This window comes from Cervus elaphus, chromosome 33 (assembly GCF_910594005.1).
Source record: "Cervus elaphus chromosome 33, mCerEla1.1, whole genome shotgun sequence".
Classification (NCBI taxonomy): Eukaryota; Metazoa; Chordata; class Mammalia; order Artiodactyla; family Cervidae; genus Cervus; species Cervus elaphus.
The window spans coordinates 40,508,883-40,531,033 of record NC_057847.1 but is presented as its reverse complement, the minus strand read 5'-3'; the positions used below and the strand labels follow the sequence as shown (position 1 = coordinate 40,531,033).

Genomic DNA, 22,151 nt, shown 5'->3' with positions numbered 1-22,151 from the left:
ACATGAAATACACAGTACCAAAATACTCATCAAACATGTGATCTGAGAAATATGCAAAAAAGAAAAGACTACAGGAGTAAAACATAAATTAGTTCTTGTTTCTTTCCTTTTATGTTAGCCTAAGGCAGGGAAAAGGAAATATGTTTTTTTTTTTCCATTTGACATATCTTCTATTGATTATTATAAAAAATTTTTTTAAAGTCATTGGTATTTTGTTAGTACATTAAAACTGAGTTTTATTTATAAAAATTTGCACTTTACTTTTTCTATTCTCTTATAAACAAACACCTAAAAGAAAACAAAAGGCTGAAATTGAAAGCATGATGAGCTAATTTTCATGATGGCAAAGCATGAGATAGCACTCCAAGGTTCCTTCTGATTTCTTCCCAATTCTGTAAATATTTAGGGGGGAGCACTCATATGTTTACTGTTTTGTTTCACAGTCCAATTCTGCATAGGATTATGGACAAAGTTCGGCTTTTACTACAAATTGTGAAAGACACTTTCTAATTAAGGTACCAGTGAATTTTTAATTATGGCATATTTTTATTATGCCGTAATTTATTAAAAATTTATAAAATTTATATATAAATTTTATTTATATATTATATATTATAATTATATATAAATTTTATATGTAAAAATTTATTAAAAACATAATTTTTAATTATGGCAAGATAACAAACAATAGCATATTATCCAACTTAAAATTCAGGACACTAGAAAGACATATGTGGCTTGCACACACATTAATCTGTTGCTTTTAACAAAATATTTGTAATTTCCAAAATTCTATCAGTTTTTTTCATATAATATGGTCCCTCCAAATTGAAGGGCAGTAGCCTAAACATAGTCTTCTTACTAAAAAAATTAGTGTAAAAATGGCAAAATCAACAAAAAGAAGGAACATAAGAATATCAGTGACTATATCACAAAACAAAATAATGCTTAAAAGCCCAATATGTTCACAAAGTTCTATTTTAATAGCAAGTATCTAGATATGAAAATTATTTACAAAAAACAATTGGTATTTACAAACTAGCAAAGTGATTTTAAATGAAAGCAAAGCACTTATAAGTAAAGCTCAAGATTTTCTGTGTGACTCCATGTCTCAGTTTATTTATCAGATTTAGAGATAAACTTGAAAATACGCAGAAAACAAAATCTACTAAGTATAATCTATTTCCTTTACTCTCTTGTGAAGTCATCAGAAGACATGAAGGATCAATTGCCTGTGTCTTGCCCCACCTTGTAAACTCTTAGGGGAAAGAGCATGCACCTGTCAAGCTTATAGTGCAGAATGCACACATAGATGGGCGTTTAATAAATATCCATCAATAGAGAGATTAGAGGTTTTCTTTGGGAGGCAGGGAACACATCTCATGCACTGACTAGATGAAATCCATCAAACAATACGTCAGCCTGTTTCCTCATCAAAATATCATCCAAAAGAAGTCTTTGAATGATGTTTAGTCTCCTTTAAGTCTTTAGACCCAAAATTTTGATGCAAGATCCACCCCAGGGAAAGGGGAGTGGTTGGGAAGAACAAGTAGATTTGATGTGGATCAGTGACGTCAGGAAGGAGCAATGATTTAAGGGATGGGGGTGCAAACTCACCTGGAGAAGCAGAAGGTGCACACGTGTCAAAGGCCAAAGGGCAGAGGCCGAGGGACTCCCTAATCGCAGAAAAAGTGAAATGCCCACTCCCAGGTTCTCAAGGATTCCTTTAGGGGCTCAGCTGTCCCTGCCTTTGACGCGACGGACTAACCCTTCCATGCACAGCTGGGTTTGATGGTGAGACAAAGCGAAAGCTGTCCCAATTTCAATCAGCACTCAGGAATCCCTCGGTAGCTCTTTCCTCCACCCCCTCCCGCACCCAAAGCCAGAGACACCTTCATCCTCACTCCCCACCTTCTCCAGGCCCTCTCGCTCTTAACAGCATCGGTCTCTATGGCGACCTGAAACTCAGTTCCCATTGGTCAGTTCAATATGAGGGCCGGTCCAATGGGAAGGGCCAGCCTTCTCCTTCCAACCAATGGGGTAGGCAGGGAGCAGGTCCGGAGACGGCGGCGTGCTGACGTTCCCGGGAGCCTGGTGCTGGCTGGGCAGGCGGGCAGGCGGCTGGGCGGGCGGCGGCGGCCTCTGGGCAGTAGAGGGGGCTCCGGGGCTGAGTCCGCGTCGACGCCGGCCGCGGAGGCGGCACCATGGGCAAGGGGTAGCGGGGCAAGTTGGCCACCGCCGCCGCCAGGGGTGGTGGGAGAGCCGCTTCGGGGTAGGGGGCGGGTGGGGGAGGGAGGGGCGGGCAGCCGCTCGGCCGCGGCACTTTTTTAATTTTTCCGAGTGCCGCAGCGGCGACCCCACCGCGCTGATGTTCCTGATCCCTGGAGCGACGGCGGCTGCTGCCTAACCTGGAAAGTAAGTGTGCGGGCTCGCGGGAAGGCGCGGAGACTCCTGCTCACAAGACCCCCGGCCCTCGCCCCCTCGGGCCGGAGACAAGACCTGCCTGCGAGGGGCGCGGGGAGGGACGGGGACGGGCGCCTCCCTCCCGTTACTGTGTCCCCACCGCCTCGCGGCCGCCTCGGCTTTCCTGCCCCGCCTCGTGTTCCTGCCCGCACTCGCCTGCTTGCTCCCCTCCCCCCGGTAGGCGCACAAGTTTCACCCTCCATTTGCTTTTCCCGGCGATTACTCTTCCCCCGGTCTCCCCTACATTGCAGCGCACGACCCCTCCCCGCATTGGCCTTTTTGGATCTAGGGCCCGCAGCCCCAAACTTGAGCGCCACGCCGAGCCCTCCTGGACGTCTGCCGGGGGGCTTCCCTTCTCCCGCCCACCTGGTACGCCGCCTCGCGCCCCCAGCACCCCTGGGCGCCCGCCTTCCCGAACCCTCGGGGCGGTCCGTCCTTCCCAGCCCCAACTCCTGCACCTTGCCCCCTCCCCCCCACTCCCTCCCACGTCCCTTCTGCCGGTGCTGTCTTGCTTTTGCCGAGAGTCCCGCGCTTCTAGCCGGTCCTGCCCACCCACCCTATCCAGTGCGCCCCTCTCTCCTCGCGGCGTATCCTCACGCTCCACCCCTCCCGGTTCTCCAGCCGCAAGCTTCCCCGGCTGCCCTCTTGCGCCGCCGCTTCCTTCTCTCCCTGCCAGGAGTTGAAGAGGAGCTGCGGCACCCCCGGGCGGATAGAGTGTTTCTGCCCACCGCTGGCGCTGCCCACCCCTCTCTCTTTCCCCCTCTACCCGGGAAGCGAGGGGCTGAGCGGCTGGGCCGAAATTTGGCTGCGTGTTGGCTGAGTGCGACAAACTGCGCGAGCGGGCAGTAGGGGCGCCGCGGCGGCCGTGGCCGCGCGGGGCGCAGCAGTAAGCAGGTGTGTGTGTCCGAGGGGGACGCGCACCGCAGGCTCTTCGGCTGGCGACAGATTGTGCAGGAATGCGAGGAATGCACCGGGAGCATAGTCCACGCGGCCCGCCGCGGCAGAACTAAAGCCTTCCCTAGCCCAGCTCTCGCTGAGCAGCCAGAGGTCACCGGAGCATCTTCGGAGCTGGTGAGCCTCTCTCCACTCCTCTCCTCCCCTGGCTTTTCTCCTTGCGGCAGAGGGCGGCGGAGGGAAAGCGCGGCAGTTCTGTCGGGCTTCAGTTAGTCTTTCGTCTGGGATTTTGCTGCATTGGTCTCCAGGACCGTGAATTTAGTGCCGATGGCGGTATAGCCAAGGTTATTGATAATTGCACAACGTTCTTGGCAAGTTTGGTTTGCAAGGTTTAAATAGTGCCTGGATTTTACGAGTTGGGTTTTTTTTTTTTTTTGATCTGCAGGAAAGGGTGCCTAAGGTTCTTTGAGTAATGAGCTTGCAGCCAACATATTTTGGCTCTATCAAAATATGTCTGTTAATGCTCATGGACGGGGATGTTCTTCAGGAGATAACTTGAATGGATCACTTTGCTGTCATAAAAATTGTAATTTTTTTCTCGAAAATTGTGATTTTTTTTCTTGCATACTGGACTGTGTTTAGACCTCTTACAATCCATAATGAATAGAAACAGAGAAGCAGTGTTTGGTCAGCGATGGGACAGATAGGACTGTCTGGTACAGTTAAATTCGGGGCGTGTCAGTTACCATTGGAAGTAACGGGGTACTACAGATGATGTATATTTTAAGATGTAATTTATTAGTTGAGGTCGCAGTTCTTTCTCTTTTTTTGGCACCGAGTTTGAACGTAAAATAAAAATACAGGTCTACGACTTTTAAATAATGGTGATGATTTATGTGTGAAATCCAAAATGATTATAGTTTTGGTCAAATTTATTTTCCTTAATGCAGAAAAGCGAATTTTTGACAGAAGTTGCTTTGCTAGAACAGGGCTTAGATTGTCTTATTTTAAAAGGTAAAGTAGAAGACCACTTCTCTTTTTGAATGTAGTGTATTGCTGTAGGAAGTATTTATTTTCCTTCCTGGTACTAGTGAAACAGTTACGGAAAATGGTAGCATTCTTTCCTTCTCATCGACATGAGAACAGTTGATGGCCAAGATAAATATTTCTGGATTTGAAAAAGTATACTATGTGTGCTTTTTATGTGACACAGTTTGCTTTGGATGTTGAATTTACTATAAGCCCCCATGCTTGGCTATTTTGTATCAGATTCAGGAGAATAGTTGATGGTCCAGCTGTCTGCTAACACCTTCTGTGTAGGGATCAAGGGCATTGAAAAGTATAAAATGAGAGCCTTTTATTTGGTTAAGGACCCAACAGGAAAGGAAAAAGAGAAAAGAAAAAACTTTGTGCTGGATAAGGTTGAGTCTTTCGGCTGCTACATTGTTTTTCAGGTATGGTCATAGTAAGTGGGCCTTCTAATTTAGAGGTTTAGCTCTAAATTAGAGTTAGTAACGCGGTGTTGGATATTGAGAAGTGTTTGGAGATGTGAACAGGAAACTTATTATGTAACACACTCCTCACAGCAGAGTTTAACACGTGCATATTTGATGTGATATGAATATATTAGAAAGTAAAAGCACATTTAATTTCTCTACTACATTAGAAATTGAAATAGTCCATTCAGGTATACAGAAAATGTGTATATACATTGATATCTATGATTGGTTGTACAAATAGTTTTACATGCTTCAAGGTAGGCTTTCAGTTAGAATTATAGTCTGTTATTGATATTTGAAGAGAAGAAGTTTTAAAATTGGTTATCGTTCACAATAAAATAACAAACTATTTCAATCATTCCCTCCCCAACTCCCACTATTATATAAGAGAAAGTGCTGTATTTCATGTCTTATATGTTATATAGAAGATTCTAAATTGGGGGACAAATGTCCAGTTATCTTAATTCTTACCTGTGTTGTTTTTGGAAGGAAATAGAGGACCAAGGTAGTCCTGGAAAGCATGAGTAAGAGAAGGTAAGCAGAAAGTAGGAGCAGTTGGCATTCATCCAGGAGGGGGGATAAAAGGCTACTGCTGCGTATACAAGCTGAATAAACCAAATCTAATTCTATCAGTGGTTCTGACATGATTTCAATTTCAGGAAACTACTACCAAACTCAGTTCAACAGGAACTTTAGCAATTTTATAACCTTGAGTATTCGGATTGTCTGTGTTAAGTCCGAGTTAACAATTTTCTTTCCTTTCTATACAAATTGGGAAAGGGATTTTAGTTTAAAGCTCTTAAATTTGCTTAATTTTTAAAAATCCAATTATTGTCAGTTTTCAGACTGAGTTATTTCCTTGTTGTTGACCAGGGGTTGATTTAAATAGACAATTTCCATACCCTGGATGATGCCAATCATTTACGTCCAGTGCCTCACCTTACTGCTTTGAAATATTAAGGTATTTTGAGATTGCTCCATAAGCTTATTTTTTTTTATTTCAGTCAAGAGGGATGTCCCTAATTTGCTTCATTCTAAAGTGGCTATTATTGCTTCCTTTTTAAGTGAAAGATGAAGTAGAGGTTATTCGAGGGTTCTTCTAGGGATTAAACATTCATGGAATTGTATGTCACTTTGGGAAGTTACCTTCACACCTTCAGTGTACTGGGAGATAATTACTTCCTCAATGTGTTAAATGGTTTTGTAGTGTCTTTCCTGCAATGAAGAGGGGGAAAAGAAATCTAATTCATAACACCACTGAACTGGATATGTTGGCAGTACCCAGTAACTATTTCATGCCCAAACTGTAACTACAAATAGCTGCAAATAGAGAGATAAGACAGACAGACAAAGTGAAACTTTAAGTATATCTAGGTATAAGACATGGGATACTGCCAATAAGTGATGATAACAGCGAATCAGTTTGATGCCCAGCAGTGGAAAATAACAAGTTTCTTTTAGGGTAAGGGGATCAGGCCCTGAGTCACAAACAGCACTGATTCATGTGTTTGCTGGTTGCAGTTGTATGTATGTCATTCAAAAGTTGCTCCCTCTCTCACTTCAGTAATTCAGTAGAATTATGTTGATCTTTTGGAGGCTGTGTTGCCATAACTAAATTGGGGACATTACATGATGGTGCTCTTCGTATAAATTTAGAATGCTACAGACATTCCATTTGTCATTGATCTGAGGTTTTTTTTTTATATAATCTAGATTTATTTGATATACCAGTAAGTGTTGGCTACATTGCGGATCATTTCATTATTCATAGTCTTAATAATATTATAGTTTATTATGACTCCTATATAGTGATGTAGTGGTTCATTGCAAGTGATAAAATATCATTAGAAATTAAACTAAATCTTTAATACTATAAAATATATAAATTAAAATATGGAAGTATTTGAATTATTTTAAGTCATGTCATGGTGAAGCATTTTTCATAAAGCGAATAATGCCTGAGGATTGGTTAGATGCCATTCTCTGAAGGAAAGTATATCATATAGCCCTCACAGGGTCCAGAACTCACAAGTTAAGTGTGGAGAGGGAAAGGATCAGAGGAATCAGTAACCCTTTTTTCATCAACAAGCAAGGCATGTTTAACTTCTATAATTGTTGCTTTATTCAATATGAGTTTAGTGAGTTACAGATATCCAAGGATGTTTATTCTGCTCTTCCCTAATCTGCATCCCTGTCCTTTCTCCCCACAGCACACATACCACCACCACCACCACCAATGCATCTGCCTGCTTGGAGAGCCAGAAAAAGCCCCCTTTCAAGAGCCACTTATATAGAATATAGAAATTGGTGCCTAGTGTTGTAGGTTGAATTTAGAGCAGATGTGCATTTTTGTCATAAAAATGATATTATATATGAATGCGAAAGGTAAAATGTGAGGTTGAAGGTGGGCTCTCAGTGTACTGTGCAGGTTTTGGGGGCTGGCCTAGAACTTTGAATACAGTGTTTTATGGTCACGTACAGCCCATTACAAATAGACTTTTAGAACACTGGATAGGTGGTATCTGAAACTCTGGTCCACTGTAAGCTCTCTCTTTAATTGCAGACATGAAAAGGAGGTGAAAAGCACCCTGAGCCGGGAATTAGAAGATCTGCCGTTAAACTGTATAACCTTGACAAACTATTTAATATTTGGGTTTCAGCTTCCTACTTTTAAAGGTACAGGGTTTGGATTGCATTGATCTAAGATATATTTCAACTCAAGGTTCCCAGAGTTCTCAGGGTTTTTTTGGTTTGTTTGTTTTTTAAGAAAACAAAATGGTTTCAAAAGCATTCCTGTATATAATCAGTCCTGTTTTCCCTTCTATCCCAAATCATGACAACAGGAGATTTGGGTTCTCTTTTGAGACTCTTGATTCTCCTTCCTGTTCATCTTAAATAACTTCGTTTTTTTAAACAGTTTAATTTTGGGAAGTGAGGGAAAGGGAATAGACCATATAATGTTTTTAAGGTACCTCTTTACCCCCACTCTAGTTCAAGGTGAACAGTTGTAGTTTAGGCCAGGGAAAGCCTTAGGGATTTCACCCACACACTGAGTAAAAGCCCTTGAAAAAGTATCATTATAAGGCAGTGAGGTATCGTAATTAGCAGCCAGAGTGTCATAGTTCAATTCTGGCTCTTCTGTTTACAAGGTGTCTAACTTGATAAATTATCTAACCTCTCTGGATCTTGTTCTGCTCATCTGTAAAACAGAATGACAAAACTATCCACCTCATATGGTTGTTTTGAAGACTAAATGGGCTAATACCTGTAGAGCACTTAAAATAGGGCCTGGCTTAGGGCCAGCTTTAATACATCAAGTCGTTTTTATTCTTATTTTGTGGTACTTAATGATGCTTTCTATAGCATCTGCTATGTCCCAGGCAAATTATTGGCTTGTTTTCTGTGATCTTAGTCAATATGATTATGGATCTGAATAGGATATTTCAGGAAAGAAAACTACCAAACAAAAAATATTATGAACTGGATGGTTTGCAAGAGATTGCCTTTAAAGAAGAGAATTGATCAAAATAAATCAACTAAGGGCATTTTTAAAATAGGGAAGTTGGACCTTCCTTAGGCATGCGGTACTTGAGGCATATAAACACCACTCACCATCATGTGTAGGAGGTTTGGGTAAACAGCTTAATAAACTGTTACGTTTAAAAGGTAAAAACTGATAGTATTACGCACTTGAAAATAAATGTAAAGCATACCTTTTAAATGTTTATACTGCTATGGTATTTGTAATTCTAACTGTGGTCATTATGTACAGCGTCTTTGCTAGTCAATGTATGAAGAAAGTGCTAGTGTAATCATTTATGAACTAAAATGCACCTTGTAAATAAACTCTTTTCTGCCTTTGTGTCTGAAATTCACACTTGAAATTGGCAGGAAACTACAAAAGCAAGAAAGACTAGAAGAAAAGTTTGGAAGATACTTGATGTAAACCAGCAGACAGTAATTTAATAAAGAGTCTCTAGTCCTAGACCTGGCCGTGTTACTAAGCTGGTATGTGTCCCATGAGCAAGTCATTGAACTCCTCTGGGCTGTGGTTTTCTCATCTTATAAAATGAAGATGTTGGCCCAGATGCTCTCTGGAGTCTTTCTGGTACTTATATTTCGCTTTATCACAGCAAGCATTCTCAATCTGTTGCATTTGTTTCCTTGGTAAGAATGTACTGTCTTCTCAAGAATTTATTACAATTTACCCTCTGGGTTAAGGGGAGAAGATTGAAGTTACACATCTGAAATGCTCAGCTCCTAAAAATATAAATGTTGCAGCCAGACAAACATTTGTCCCCATAATGGCTGAGTTAGTGGCTACCTTCTTGGACTCATTTGTTAACAAACAGCCAGTCTTCTGTACACATTTGAGGCTTAACCTCTTGTTGAGACTAAATTTTCTGGAAGTTGGGTAGACAGAAGAGAATTTGAGTGGTGGTTAGATGGAGCTGGTTTTGTTAAAATGAGAAAGACTCACTTATCATTTGTTTTGGTCTTATTTATCCTCAGAGGTTTGATTGTCTTCAAAGAAATTAAACTGAGAGTTGTTCCTCTGGAGAAACTGTTGCTTTTCCATGAATGGAGCTTATTCATCCACCTCTCAACATAGACTATAGGTACTGTCATTTAACTGTAATTTTGTAGCACATAACCAACCAGTGTTTAGAAGTTGTAGTGTATAGTTCAACATTATGATATTTTACTTAAATTTGTGCTTTGGGATCTGTTTTTTTTAAAAGCAATTGAAAAATCAAGTGAGGAGATTTTGACATGAATCCTGCTCTCTTCCACAAAGGGGGGAAATTTCTATAGAACTTACATATGTATACATTCATATACAATTGTTTAAAAATTTATTGAGATTGGCTGTTTCCCTTTGCTAATACAATAAGTACATTACTTTCAAAAAAAGAATCAATTATATTGCTGATAATGCAACATTGATTGAATTCTTATTGTGATCAAAGTACACACTTGAACCTACTCTTAAGTTTCTGTATCTTCAAGAGAATTATAAACATTCAATGTGAAAACCAGTAATAACCACTTTGCAGTAAAGTTAATCATTCTGTCTGATACTTTGCATCTTCGATTGAATGGGAAATGGGCTAACCTATTTAGAAGTTACTTCTTGTCCTAAGTACCACCAGAGGTCAATGTGAGGAGGCTGAATACAAGTAGCACTTCAGGTATTTGCTGAAGGTCTACTGTGTGTGAAGAGCTGTGTTTTGTATTATAGACCTATTATTTTAAAAAGATACGTGATTCATTTTGGTTCCATTCAGTTAACATTCATCTGTCCCCTGCTCTGTATTGGACTCAGTGCTAGACCTCATGGCCAAAAAATGATTTTTCCTGGGGAGTTTTGTCATCTGTGTTGGATTCAGTATTCAGAGTCTGCATCTTTGAGGAAGCAGTGATTAATTTCACAATCTAGTTGGGAAAGATAAGACATAATGAACTGGAAAAAATTGTCCTAGAAAACTTTGGTATATAAATAAACATGCAAAATTGTTCTGTAAGTGTTAAGGATGAGTTGTAAAATGACTTTGTATTAACTAGGTTTTAGCTAAACCTACTTTTTAGGTGTGTGTGATTTGATACATTACCAGAGTCTAGATAGACAGCTGCGTTAAGCACTATCAGTGGCTTTCTTTGGGAAAAAACTTGCATCTGAAAAAGTGCTCCCTACCAATAATAAAATAGTGATTTCAGAAAAGATTTTAATCAATGAAAATTCATTATATATGAAGAAACATAATTTATGCCTTAAGAACTACCATTTTAGGTAAGTTCTTATCTTTATATTGCATTACTTTGGTTTATTGTGGGTTTTTTTTTAATTCTTTAGGCAATTTGTGTGCCTTTATAAGTCCAAACTTATTATCTGTTATTGAAAATACTCCCTTTTGTTATTATGAATAACCAGAAGAATGTTTTGAAAATCTCTTGTGACATCTGCTAGAATAAATGGTCTCATTGAATCATACCTTGAATCTCAGACTGATGCAGTGATGGGGATTTCCCACTTAATTGTCAATTTGTCAATGACTGAATAAGCTGAAAAGTCAGTTTTTTAAAAAGCACCACAAAAGAAATCAGAAAACGCAATTGGACTTTCACAAGAACTGTTACTTTGAGACCTGCAGTAAGCAACTCAGTTATTAACTGTCTAACTCAGACTGTCCATACAGGAAAAATATGTGTCAGTTTGCTATCTCTGGATAGTGTATTGGCAGTTGTCAATCTTCCCAAATATTCCCTATGAGTTACTTCATCAGAACTCTGAATACACTTTTCCATAGAAGCAACACCGGAGTATATCAGTTCCAAGTTCCTTTGGTTCTTCTGCTTCCCTGAGCTACTTGAGGGCAGAGACTCTGTGTTTTTGCATGACTTAATCTTGACTTCCAATCTTTCTAGACATCTCAATAGAATTAATGGGTTTTTAATTTCAGCCTTGGCATACCCTCACCTACTACTCTTGGATAAATATCTCCGTCTATTAGCAGCCCTCTTTACTTTTGTTTACTACTTTTGTAAGTTGTTTTGGTCTTAGATGCTCAAAACTATTTATATTGTTCATGTTTCAATGGAAAAATGCATTCTGCCTTATTTAAACAATTACCATTATAATGCAACTTGCTAGATAAATAATTCTTTATATCAAATTACTTGCTAAAAACATTAGAAACTTTTAAACAGACTGATACATATTCATTATTGCATGGTTTATAACTATGGTGAGATGACTTTACATACTACTCTCCTTCTCAGGCCATTAATATGTAGATACAGAGCGCCAACTCCAGCTTGGTCAGGCTCTGGCTGTGTGACATTGAGCAAACTTTCTGTGTCCTTGCCTTTTGTGAATTAGTAATATCTTCTGTATATTCAGTTGATGAATTGAAGTAAAAAGAAAAGTAAATGCATTTCTAAGCACATGGAGTCTTGCAAAGAAAAAAGTTACTAAAATAATACAAGTATAATTAAAACTGTAAAATTAGATACACATTAATAATCAGGGAAAAAAACAACAGGAAATTTCACATCTTGTTGTGACCTAGTAAGTATAGTAAATCTTTATTTGGTTTTAACAGTGTAGTTAGAAATACTCTTAAACATTTTGGTGGTTCCTTCCCGAACCTCAAGTAGTCACTGTGATAAAATTTGAATAAGTTATAATTTAAAAATTAAATGTTTAGTTGTGATATGATTATGAACTCACAGGCACTTATAAGAAATAAACACATCCTATGTACCCATCACCCATTTTCCCTAATGGTAACATCTTGCAGAACTATAGTACAGTATTACATTCTGTATCTTGACATCAATGCAGTCAAGATACAGAACATTTCCATCACTCCCAGGGACCCTCATGTGGCCCTTTTGAAATCACTTTCACTTCTCTTCTACCTCATCCCCTCCTTATTTCCTAGGAACCGCTAAATGTCCTCTTCCTATGTATTATAGAAATGTTAGTTATATAATTTCTTTAATTTCATCATTTTAAGAATATTACATAAATGAAATCATATAGTATGTAACTGGAGAGTTTTTTGTTTCTACTCAGCATAATATTTTAGAAATTCAAGCAGGTTATTAACATGTATCAGTGTTCTCTCCTGTTCGGTTGCTGAGTAGTATTCTATAATGAGAATGTACCAGAGTGTAACCACTCACACTTTGAAGGACATCTGAATTTATTTTTTAATTTACAGAGCTACTAGAACTATCTGTACAGGTTTTACGTTTTCGTAAGTTTATATTTCTCTGGGGGAGATGTCCAGGAATGCAATTACTGGGTTAAATTATAATTTTTAAAGCTTCCTTTCTATAATTATACACTGAATTACGTGTGACCTCAGTAATTTAAAAGTTGGATTTATAGCTTTGGTAAATTACAAAAACTTGTCTGTAAAGTCAAGTCTTTTATCTTTTTTTCCCCCACAAATACTGCCTTCTATGAGTTTACCTTGTTTTTAGCAAAGCCCCATTGTTGATTTTATTTTATTATCTTATTGAAGTATAGTTGATGGACAATGTTATGTAAGTTACAGGTGTCCAATGTATTTGTTGTTTAGTTGCCCAGTCATGTCCAACTCTTTGCGACCCTAAGGACTGCAGCACGCCAGGCCTCCCTGTCCCTCACCAGCTCCCGGAGTTTGCCCAAGTGTGTGTCCATTTCATCAGTGATGCCATCCAGCTCTCTCATTCTCTGACGCCCTCTTCTCCTTCTGCCCTCAATCTTTCCCAGCATCAGAGACTTTTCCAGTCAGTTGGCTTTTCACATCAGGTGACCAAAATTAGGAGACCAAATTAGGTGACCAAAATTCAGCTTCAGCATCAGTCCTTCCAAGAATATTCAGGGTTGATTTCTTTTAAGATTGACTGGTTTGATCTCCTTGCTGTCCAAGGGACTCTCAGGAGTCTTCTCAGCACCACAGTTCCAAGGCATCAATTCTTTGGTGCTCTGCCTTCTTTACAGTCCAGCTCTCACAACAGTATGTGACCACTGGGAAGACTACAGCCTTGACTATATGGACCTTTGTTGACAGAGTAATGTTTCTGCTTTTCAACACACTGTCTAGGTTTGTCATAGCTTCCCTGCCAAGAAGCAGTCATCTGATTTCATGGCGGCAGTCACCATCTGCAGTGATTTTAGAACCCAAGAAGAGGAAATCTATCACTGCTCCCACCTTTCCCCCCTCTATTTGCCATGATCTTAGTTTTTTTTAATATTGATTTTGGAGCCAGCTTTTTCACTCTCTCCCTTCACTGTCATCAAGAGGTTTGTTAGTTCCTCTTCACTTTCTGCCATTAGGGTGGTATCATCTGCATATCTGAGGCCATTGATGTTTCCCCCACCTATGTTAATTCCAGCTTATAACTCATCTAGCCTAGCATTTCTCATAATGTGCTCAGTATATAATTTAAATAAACAGGGTGACAACAGACAGCCCTGTCGTACTCCTTTATCAATCTTGAACCAATCAGTTGTTCCATACAGGGTTCTCACTGTTGCTTCTTGACCTGCATACAGGTTTTATGTGGTACAGTATATCGTGGTTCATAATTTTTAAAGGTTATACTCCCATTTTCACTTATTATAAAATACTGGCTATATTCCCTGTGTTGTATGGTGCATCTTTGTAACTTATTTTATGCCTAATAGTTTGTACTTCAAAATTCCCTACCCTTATATACTCCCTCCCCTCTTCCCTTCCCCTGTTGGGCATAGAGAATGAGAACTAATTTGTTCTTTTTATCTGTGAGTCTGCTGCTTTTCATACTCACTAGTTTGTTGTATTTTTTAGATTCCATGTGTATGTGATCTCATACAGTATTTGCTTTCTCTGGCTTGTTTCACTTAGCATAATGCTCTCTAAGTCCATCCATGTTTCTGCAAATGGCAGTATTTCATTTTTTCATAGCTGTGTAGTAGTCTATTGGATATATATACCACATTTTCTTTATCTATTCACCTATCGATGTGCACTTAGATTGCTTCCATGTCTTGGCAGTTGTGAATAATGCTATGAACATTAGCCTCATCATTGATTTAAAATGGAGTTCATAAACTTACTCTGTAGCTTAACCTCAGGGTTTGTTTTTTTGTTATAGTTTGTTTTGTTTTAGATGGTAAGTATATTTAATTTCCAATAACAATACTGTATTTCAAAATGTATTTGTTAATCTTAGTTCTTTCAAAATTTCATCTGTATCTGATGTAAACGATTGTAGGTAACATTCTTGCAAAACAAAAGTTTATTGTGTACCATCCTAAGAGGCCAACTAGAAATTTAAAATGAAGACAGTATCTTTGTGTGTGGCTGGAATCCATTCAGTTATCAGGTGGAAGCCAGCAAAGGTAACTGAAACTTTTAAAGGCAAGGAGTCTGCTTTTTTTCCTAGAAGAGAAGATTTTTCTAAAGCATAACTTTTTCGTTCTCTATCTCTCCCCAGTTTCTCCCCCCCCAGATTATTAGTGCCCTTTTGTACCTTGAATGTCAAATGTGTTTCTTTTCCTAGTTAAAATACCATCAGATCATATATCTTATTCTGTATTGTTTATATTTATTCTAAGATTTTTTATCAATGCTTTTACATTCACAGTCTTCTGAAATCAAAGCTGAGAAGTGATGACTACACTTAGTCCTAAAACATAGCTTATCCAGTTACATTCTTCTTCAACACTGTACTTTTAAGGATTTGATAGTTTTCCTATAGTTGAATAATATGACCTCAGCACCCTTTAATTTCACAGAAATATGATCTTTCCAACAAATTGTATATTTCCTGAAGGCTTTTCGGTAAGTAACTAGTATGCACTTCTCTGGTGAGCCTGTGGCTTCTTTTCCTTAGTCTAACTTAATATCCTCTCCTAGGTGAAGCCTCCTGGCCCTTCTCTCCAGCTGAAACCTTCCCACCTGTGCTGCTTAGCACTTTGCACGCAATTCTGCTACAAACAGGTGTCCTCTGGTGGTCAGGTTCTCCCGCGTCTGTGTTCCCGGCTGTTCTGAGTGCCATCCAGGTTAGCACTGTGTCACAGCTCTCATAGAAACCCTCACCTATCAACGTGCCTGACATAATATTTTTTAAGCACCAGATGCCTGCTTTGGGTGAATGAATAACGAAATACTTTGCTTATAACCTTAGCAGTCCTTCTCCCCTCTAACCTTAAATGATTCCCCACTCTGTAGGATCACTTCAGACTCCCAACTTGCCTACCAGTGGAGGCCCTTCACAAGCAAACCTAAATTACTCCCCTTCCTGAACCTTCTGCATCAGCAGAACTGGCTTCTACTCACTGTTCCTTGCCTCCTTGAGCTCTCTGTTCTAATCTTCACGGTTCTCCAAGACCTTGTTCGGCTGTTCTGGCTGGTGGTCATCTCTCCTTCTCCAAATGCCTCTTTTCTCTGGGTTTTAATGCTAAAGTCCCCCTGTTGGTTTTTCTGTTGTTTTGTTGGAACTGTTAACATCTGCTGGTTAACTTGTCTCTTTCCTCTAAGTTGACTGTAGCTCTTGAGGAAGAGCCCTTGTCTTGTACATTTGCTGTCTACCCTCAGAGGTACTTTCCGTCAGAAAGTAGAGGCACCAAACGATAAGTGCCTTTGGTGATGCTGGTGGACAGGGTCAGCCTCTAACTTAGAATTACTGAGATGTATATTAATGGCCTCTCATATCCTTCTTTCATTAATAGTTATTTGCAAAGCACCTAGCACATGCCAGTCTTTGCTGTATGCCATTTAGATCATTTGGAGGGCTCAATTGTCAAATAAGCTACATCAAAATCAAGTTTTGATGGTTTGTTTTTAAAGATCCCTTTGCCAAATATGCTATATTAAGTGGGGGTTTTGCTTCTCTAAGGTGTTGTCTCTGATTTTTATATAGTACTGTCCCATGTTGAAAAGAGTGAGTACTGTGGCTGAGAAAACAAAGTTTTATCTCTTGAACTTGTTTTTTTTGACAATGAAAAGTTTATGTTTCTGAAGCTACTGTGATGTTCAGTCTGATAACCACTGACCATATGGACTATTTAAATTAAAAATTCAGTTTCTTTTCCTCACTAGCCGCATTTTAAGTGTTGAACAGCCACATAGGGCAAGTGCTATAATAATAGGCAGATACAGAACATTTTTGTCACTGCAAAAAATTCTGTTGGAGCTGATATAGAGTGTAGCTGGGACCAATTATAAATAAAATATTAAATGCTTTTCAATTAACAAATCAGTATGACATAACTTTACAATTTCCAAAGCATTTCTATTAATATCTAATCCTTCTAATAACTCTGTAAAGATAAGTGATATTCTACTTTCATTTCACGAGCAAGGAAATTATAAGTGAGTCACAGGAATAGAAAAAGTATCAATAATAATAAATAATAAATAAATAAATAAATAAGTGAGTCACAGGAATAGAAAAAGTATCAATAATAATAAATAAATAATAAATAAACTATAAGTTCAGTTTGTGGTTTATCCTCATACTAAAACAAGATAGTTGTTATTTAGTGTTAATATTTGATTACTGAATTATAGAAAGCATTTGATATACAAGAATGTGTGATCTTATTTTTTTCTTTACTTAAAATTTCATGAGGTTAAAAAAATTCTATTGGGCTTATCTTTTGAAATTTTCAGTAGAATTCATGGAGTTCTAGTCAATAGCCATTTATTACAGAGGCCCAGTGCTTGGTATGGGAAGGGGGTCTTGGGAAAGGGTACAGAAATGATGCACAAAAGGCCTTATCCCTTTGTTTCAGTCCTACATTCAGGGCATTCGCTCTTAGAAGTGATATTAAAGTAGCAGGTAAGCCTCAGCAATGCCAGGAACATCTGTACTGACTGCAGAGAGGCTCGACTGTCTTCATCAGTGTGGAACTTCAGGTCTGCCAGAACCTTTCCCTCTCCTGCCTTCTGTCTGCAGGCTGAGACCTGTCAGGGCACAAAGGTATAAAACAGAGTGCTTGTCTTCAAGGAGCTTGTCCCCAGTTCTGGGGGGAAAAAAAGAAATAAATAGTTGTTCTAAACAGCTTTGATTTGTAGTTTTTCTTGGAAAATTAAATACTGCCTGAAACACATTGAAGTGTGGGTATGCAAAGTAAGTTAAAAAGCCTGCTGAATAGAATTAATTTAGTGTGTAGAGAGTATCACCTTGCTTCACAATCACAGGAAACCCAAGCAGAGCCCTCCCACTTCCTTATTTTTTCTTTTCATGCTGATCTAAGACAGAAATTTCAACTGATTATTAAATTTCGATGAACTAGCTTCAGAGCAATATATATATATATATCTCCTGATGTACAATTTGAGTTACTTAAATGTATCTTGACATTTCATGTTTTAGTATTCGTTATTGTCATTGTTCAGTCACTAAGTCATGTCTGCCTCTCTGCAACCCCATGGCCTGTAATCTGTGCTCTACCCTATATTCTCATTTTTCACTGCTTTTAAGAAGCTAGGTGATTGAGCCTCATAGGGAGAGAATGGGCTATAACTAGTGTGCCGCTCCCTTCTGTGTGTCTGACTCAGTTTGCTTGTAAAGACATTAGAACTGATGGAGTCAGTCTGAAGATAAGTTTTCATTCACCTTTTTGGGATTCATTTTAATTTTCGGTTTTGTGCTGAGCTTCTTAAAGCTTTTTGGAAGAGAGAAGAGCTGGAGAATACATTTTCCTCTGTATCTTTAAGAAGCCATATGATAAGATTTATTTAAGTTTGGGCTAGCTATAGAATGAGACTGAATAGCTTAACCGTGTTTAATCTTTCAGTAGTCAGAAATGTTTAAATGCCTTTGTTAAGTTTAATATGGTATCTGAAATGGAATTATTTTTCAATGACTAGCTCTTCGTTTCTTTGAAATAATGCTTCGTTCGATAAATGGCAGTTAATAGAAGAAGGAAATTATCTTGATTTTGTAACTATGAATAAGATCGGAGAAATATTAAAACAGGCATTCATTGATATTTAGGTTGGAAGCTACTGCATATGTCAGATCAACCAGAAGAAAAGATGACTCTCACTTGCAGTGCGTCTTCTCTCATACGTATGATGAGCTTCTGTTTCTGCAGTGATGTGCACTGTTTGAAATAAAGCACAATTTTTCGCGTCAGCACTTGGAGGCTTTTTTTTTGACAATGAGCAGAACGTTAGACATTTCAGTGTGAATAGCTCTCGTGATCCAGAAAATTCGAGCAGACAATTTAATTGTTCTTGACTGTAAAAATTAAATCTGATACTAAATTTAATCCAGAATCTTTTCATGTAGGATTTTCTCCCTTATATCAAACAAAAATTAAACTTGCATGTCTAAGCAACTAAATGGATATAACATTCAGAAGAAACTTCATGCTAAGTGATTTATAACCCATCCTCCTTACTCCCTGATCATTATTAATCCTGTTCTTTGACTTTTCTGGCTCCATCCATAACCAGGCTCACGTCTTCATCTTTACAACTTTTCTTCTATCAAAGCCCCCTGTCGGTCTATAACTTTCTCTTCTTTACCTCCAAGGCCCTGAGAAAGAGATTCCTCTTCCCTAGGTGGCTTCACAGTGTTTGCTGAGAAGAGGTGTAGGTTGGCAGGCTGGCTGAAGGTGGGACCAGGGTCCTGAAGCTGCTTTTGAGTTAGACTGTTCATAGAACAGGGTGACCGCATTATACTGATGAATTCCCAGCTACAGTGGGCTTTCACCAGTGTTCTAAGACAGGGTTTTAGCCCTTCCCTCAGCAGTTCAGTGGAAGAGATAGAAGACAAAGATCCAGGTAGGATTTTGTGCCTCTCCCAAAGCAGCTGTTGTTCTCCTCCCCAGGTCTACACCTAGTGGGAGGTGAGCTCTGGACTCTGGCCAGAGTCTTATGTTGGTACCTGTGGAGGTCCACGTAAAAGATCCTGATTGTGGGTTCACCTCCTGTCTGTGACCCTGCAGAGTTCTGTATTCTCTTGCTTGCCCTCATTCAGCCTTTACCAGTTTGCTGAAAACTCTAGCTCATTTCTCATTGCCAGCATCCAGTAGTATCACCCCAGGTAGGCAGGTCCATCTCCTTGGAGGTGCCTCTCTTTCCTTAATTTCAGGTTAGTGGGTTATACTGAGGTTTTACCCCTCCAATGAGCTGATGAAAATTGTGAGTTGGCAGACTGTGGTGGTGGTGTGGCTATCATGAGGGTAAGATCTCTGTTCTTTTTTCTTTTCTCCTGGGTTATATGCCTTTTCAGCCACTTTGATGAAGCTCAGCATATCCACTCCCAGTGTCAAGAACCCCTGGCCCCACTTTTAAAGTCTTTTTATTAGAGCTTTTTAATTTTTCAGCAACCTATCTACGTGCTGTCTTGCCACTAGACTGTAGACTAGAAGTCATAAAACCGCCTGACACAGAATGGGCACTCAGTAAGTATAGACGTTGTGGTTTGCATTTTAATCTAAATAAAGTCACTTTTCTTCTTATACTTAATGGTAGCAGCATGTTCTGTCTGTGCCCTGCCCACTTGCCATGGCTCTCACAACCAGCTCATTATCTTTTAGCTTTCTGCAGGCCCCTGGGACTTTTAGCCTGAAGGCTCTGCCACCGGTGTTGGGTCAAGTCAGAAATGCAGGAGGTAGCCCCCAACCATCAATCAATGGGAGCTGAACTAGTAGCCCAACTTCTTAGCCTGATAGTTGAAACAGCCCTGGGTCCTGCCCTCTGCAGGTTCCCTGAGGTCCCAGCAGACAGGAGATCCATTTATTCTGAGCATTGACTCACTAATGTACCCCTTAGTACATCCTTCCCTACCTCACTTGTCCACCTCCTGTCAGTTGCTTGATTTCCAGCCCTTGTCTTGGGTTTGATTTGGGGGAATTCCAGTTCAATACAGTTATAATGCACATAGATACTCAGATGTTTGAAGTTCTGTATATGGGGAACAATCAACAAAATCAAGATTTAACTTAATGCAGTCTTTTTTTCTTTTTTTTTTTGAGGTGAATTACAACTTTCAACAGATTTTCAAATGGTTCTTTGCTTCTCCACTCCAAAGATAGGATAATTGCAATAAAGGAAAAGAAAAAAATTTTTTTCTCCCTTTAGCTTAAGACTTTAGAGCAGTTCTTTCCCTTTCAGAGGACTGGAACACTGAATCTGTTTAGATGTGATCAGGAAATTACTGAGCATCAGGTGCACATGTGGGCACATCTCAACTGGAATTTAGTATATGTGCTGCCGAAGGGAGCACTCAACTGGAATTTAAAGGTATGATTTCAGGTTTAACTTTATGTTATTGGTTATCATCCACGTACACAGCAAAACGTACTGTGATGTCACATTTTAACATCCTTTTCCTCACTTTAAATTGGGAGCTCATCTCCTCTGAAGGCTTAATTGAATTAAAATAGCATCACTTTTTGATCAGAGAACTGCTATTTTAAATACAGGAAAATTCACTTTTAAAATAGGGTTTTTCCTAATTATAAACGTGATCCCTACTTTCATAGAAAAATCTTTAAATTCAGAAAACCATGAAAGAGGAAAGTAAAACCCACCTTTATTTCCCTACATCCAGAGGTGATCACTATAAGCGTTTTGTAATAAATAGTCAAATTCCTTAAAAAATGTATTACTATGTTAAAATTAAGCCACAGATATAATCACACTTGTTTGACAGTAACACTGCTGACAGGGTTAGGGTTCATGGAATCACAATGTGCAGTCCCTTCCTTTTACAGGTGGAAAACCTGAGGTCTGGAGAGGTGGTCACTTAGATTCAAGTGCATGCCTGGATCAGGAGGTGGAGGTACTTCCTCAGGGGTTGTATCTGTGTGTGTCTACAGTCTGGTCATCCTTGTGGAAATCGCCTTTGCTGTCTGAGCCTCTCCAGGTCCCATTGAGTCCTTCCCTTGATGGATGCCAGATTGTTTTCTGTAAGCCACGTCTCTGCTTTATTTCTTAAGGTGTTCCTTAAGGAACAGGATTCTCCTCTTTAAATAGTTCCCTCTCCGTGGGTTCCTCTGGTAGAGGCGCTTGGAAGACTTGCCTTCACGTTGGGGGGCAGGAAACAATGGCGTGTGCCCAGCATCTTTGGGATTTGTGTTACTGGCATCATTTTGGTCATCCAGTCTCCAAGGCAGGTTTAAGTCTTGAAGACGAAAAACAGACCTAAGTCATAACCTGAAGCCTAAGCCAAACACCATGTTAATATCCCCAAATTATTAGCCGGGCCATAAAAGATATGTTGATCTTTTTGAGAGCTAACATCTCTTACTGGTCATTTCATGGATTAATTTTGTGTTTGTATTTAGATTTTAGGTTGTATGAGTTCTTTTTTATCTTTGTATAGTAATTGCTGCTTTATGCTTTAAATTTTAGAAAGTGCTTAAACACACACACACACACGCACACACACACACGTGTTAAGGAATCCAGATATAGCCCCAGATTTGACATTCAAGTGTCTTAAAAAAAAAATGGAATCAAACTGTTCCATGTATTCAAAATGTACCTTTTTCTAAAAAGTAAATACAAGATACACACTTTTCTTGAATGACTCAAATGTTCAGTGAGATGAATCAAGTTGTTGGTCCCTGAATCATTTATTCTCACCATGTCACCAAGATGGCCCCCTCATATCTACTATTGGATTTATCATCTTGATGAAGTGGCCTAACCCAGGAAAATCTTTCTGCTTTACATTAAATACCTGGCCTTAGTACTTGAAGCTTTGGTCTAGTGGTACATTGTGATGTTGACAAGTAAATATGAGAAGCTAAACTAAAGATAGTGGACTTCCCTGGCGGCTCAGACGGTAAAG

At 39.3% G+C, this 22,151-nt stretch overlaps 2 protein-coding genes across 13 annotated transcripts in view; one reads left to right on the top strand and one right to left on the bottom strand.

The window, feature by feature from the left end:
• The window catches only part of CCDC148 (coiled-coil domain containing 148), a 273,527-nt gene extending 271,615 nt beyond the window's left edge, over window positions 1-1,912 (bottom strand). The window contains exon 1 of the mRNA XM_043894908.1: window positions 1,618-1,912. The gene's annotated coding sequence lies outside the window, so the exon portion shown is untranslated. The remainder of the gene's footprint in view (window positions 1-1,617) is intronic.
• A 205-nt stretch (window positions 1,913-2,117) lies between these two features.
• The window catches only part of PKP4 (plakophilin 4), a 248,764-nt gene continuing 228,730 nt past the window's right edge, over window positions 2,118-22,151 (top strand). For 6 of the 12 annotated variants that reach the window (XM_043894946.1, XM_043894943.1, XM_043894941.1 and 3 more), the window contains exon 1: window positions 2,119-2,415. The gene's annotated coding sequence lies outside the window, so the exon portion shown is untranslated. Of the gene's footprint in view, window positions 2,416-3,109; window positions 3,535-8,764; window positions 8,865-9,368; window positions 9,476-22,151 lie in introns of those variants that run through there. The other 6 variants (XM_043894945.1, XM_043894942.1, XM_043894938.1 and 3 more) reach the window with 4 other exon arrangements.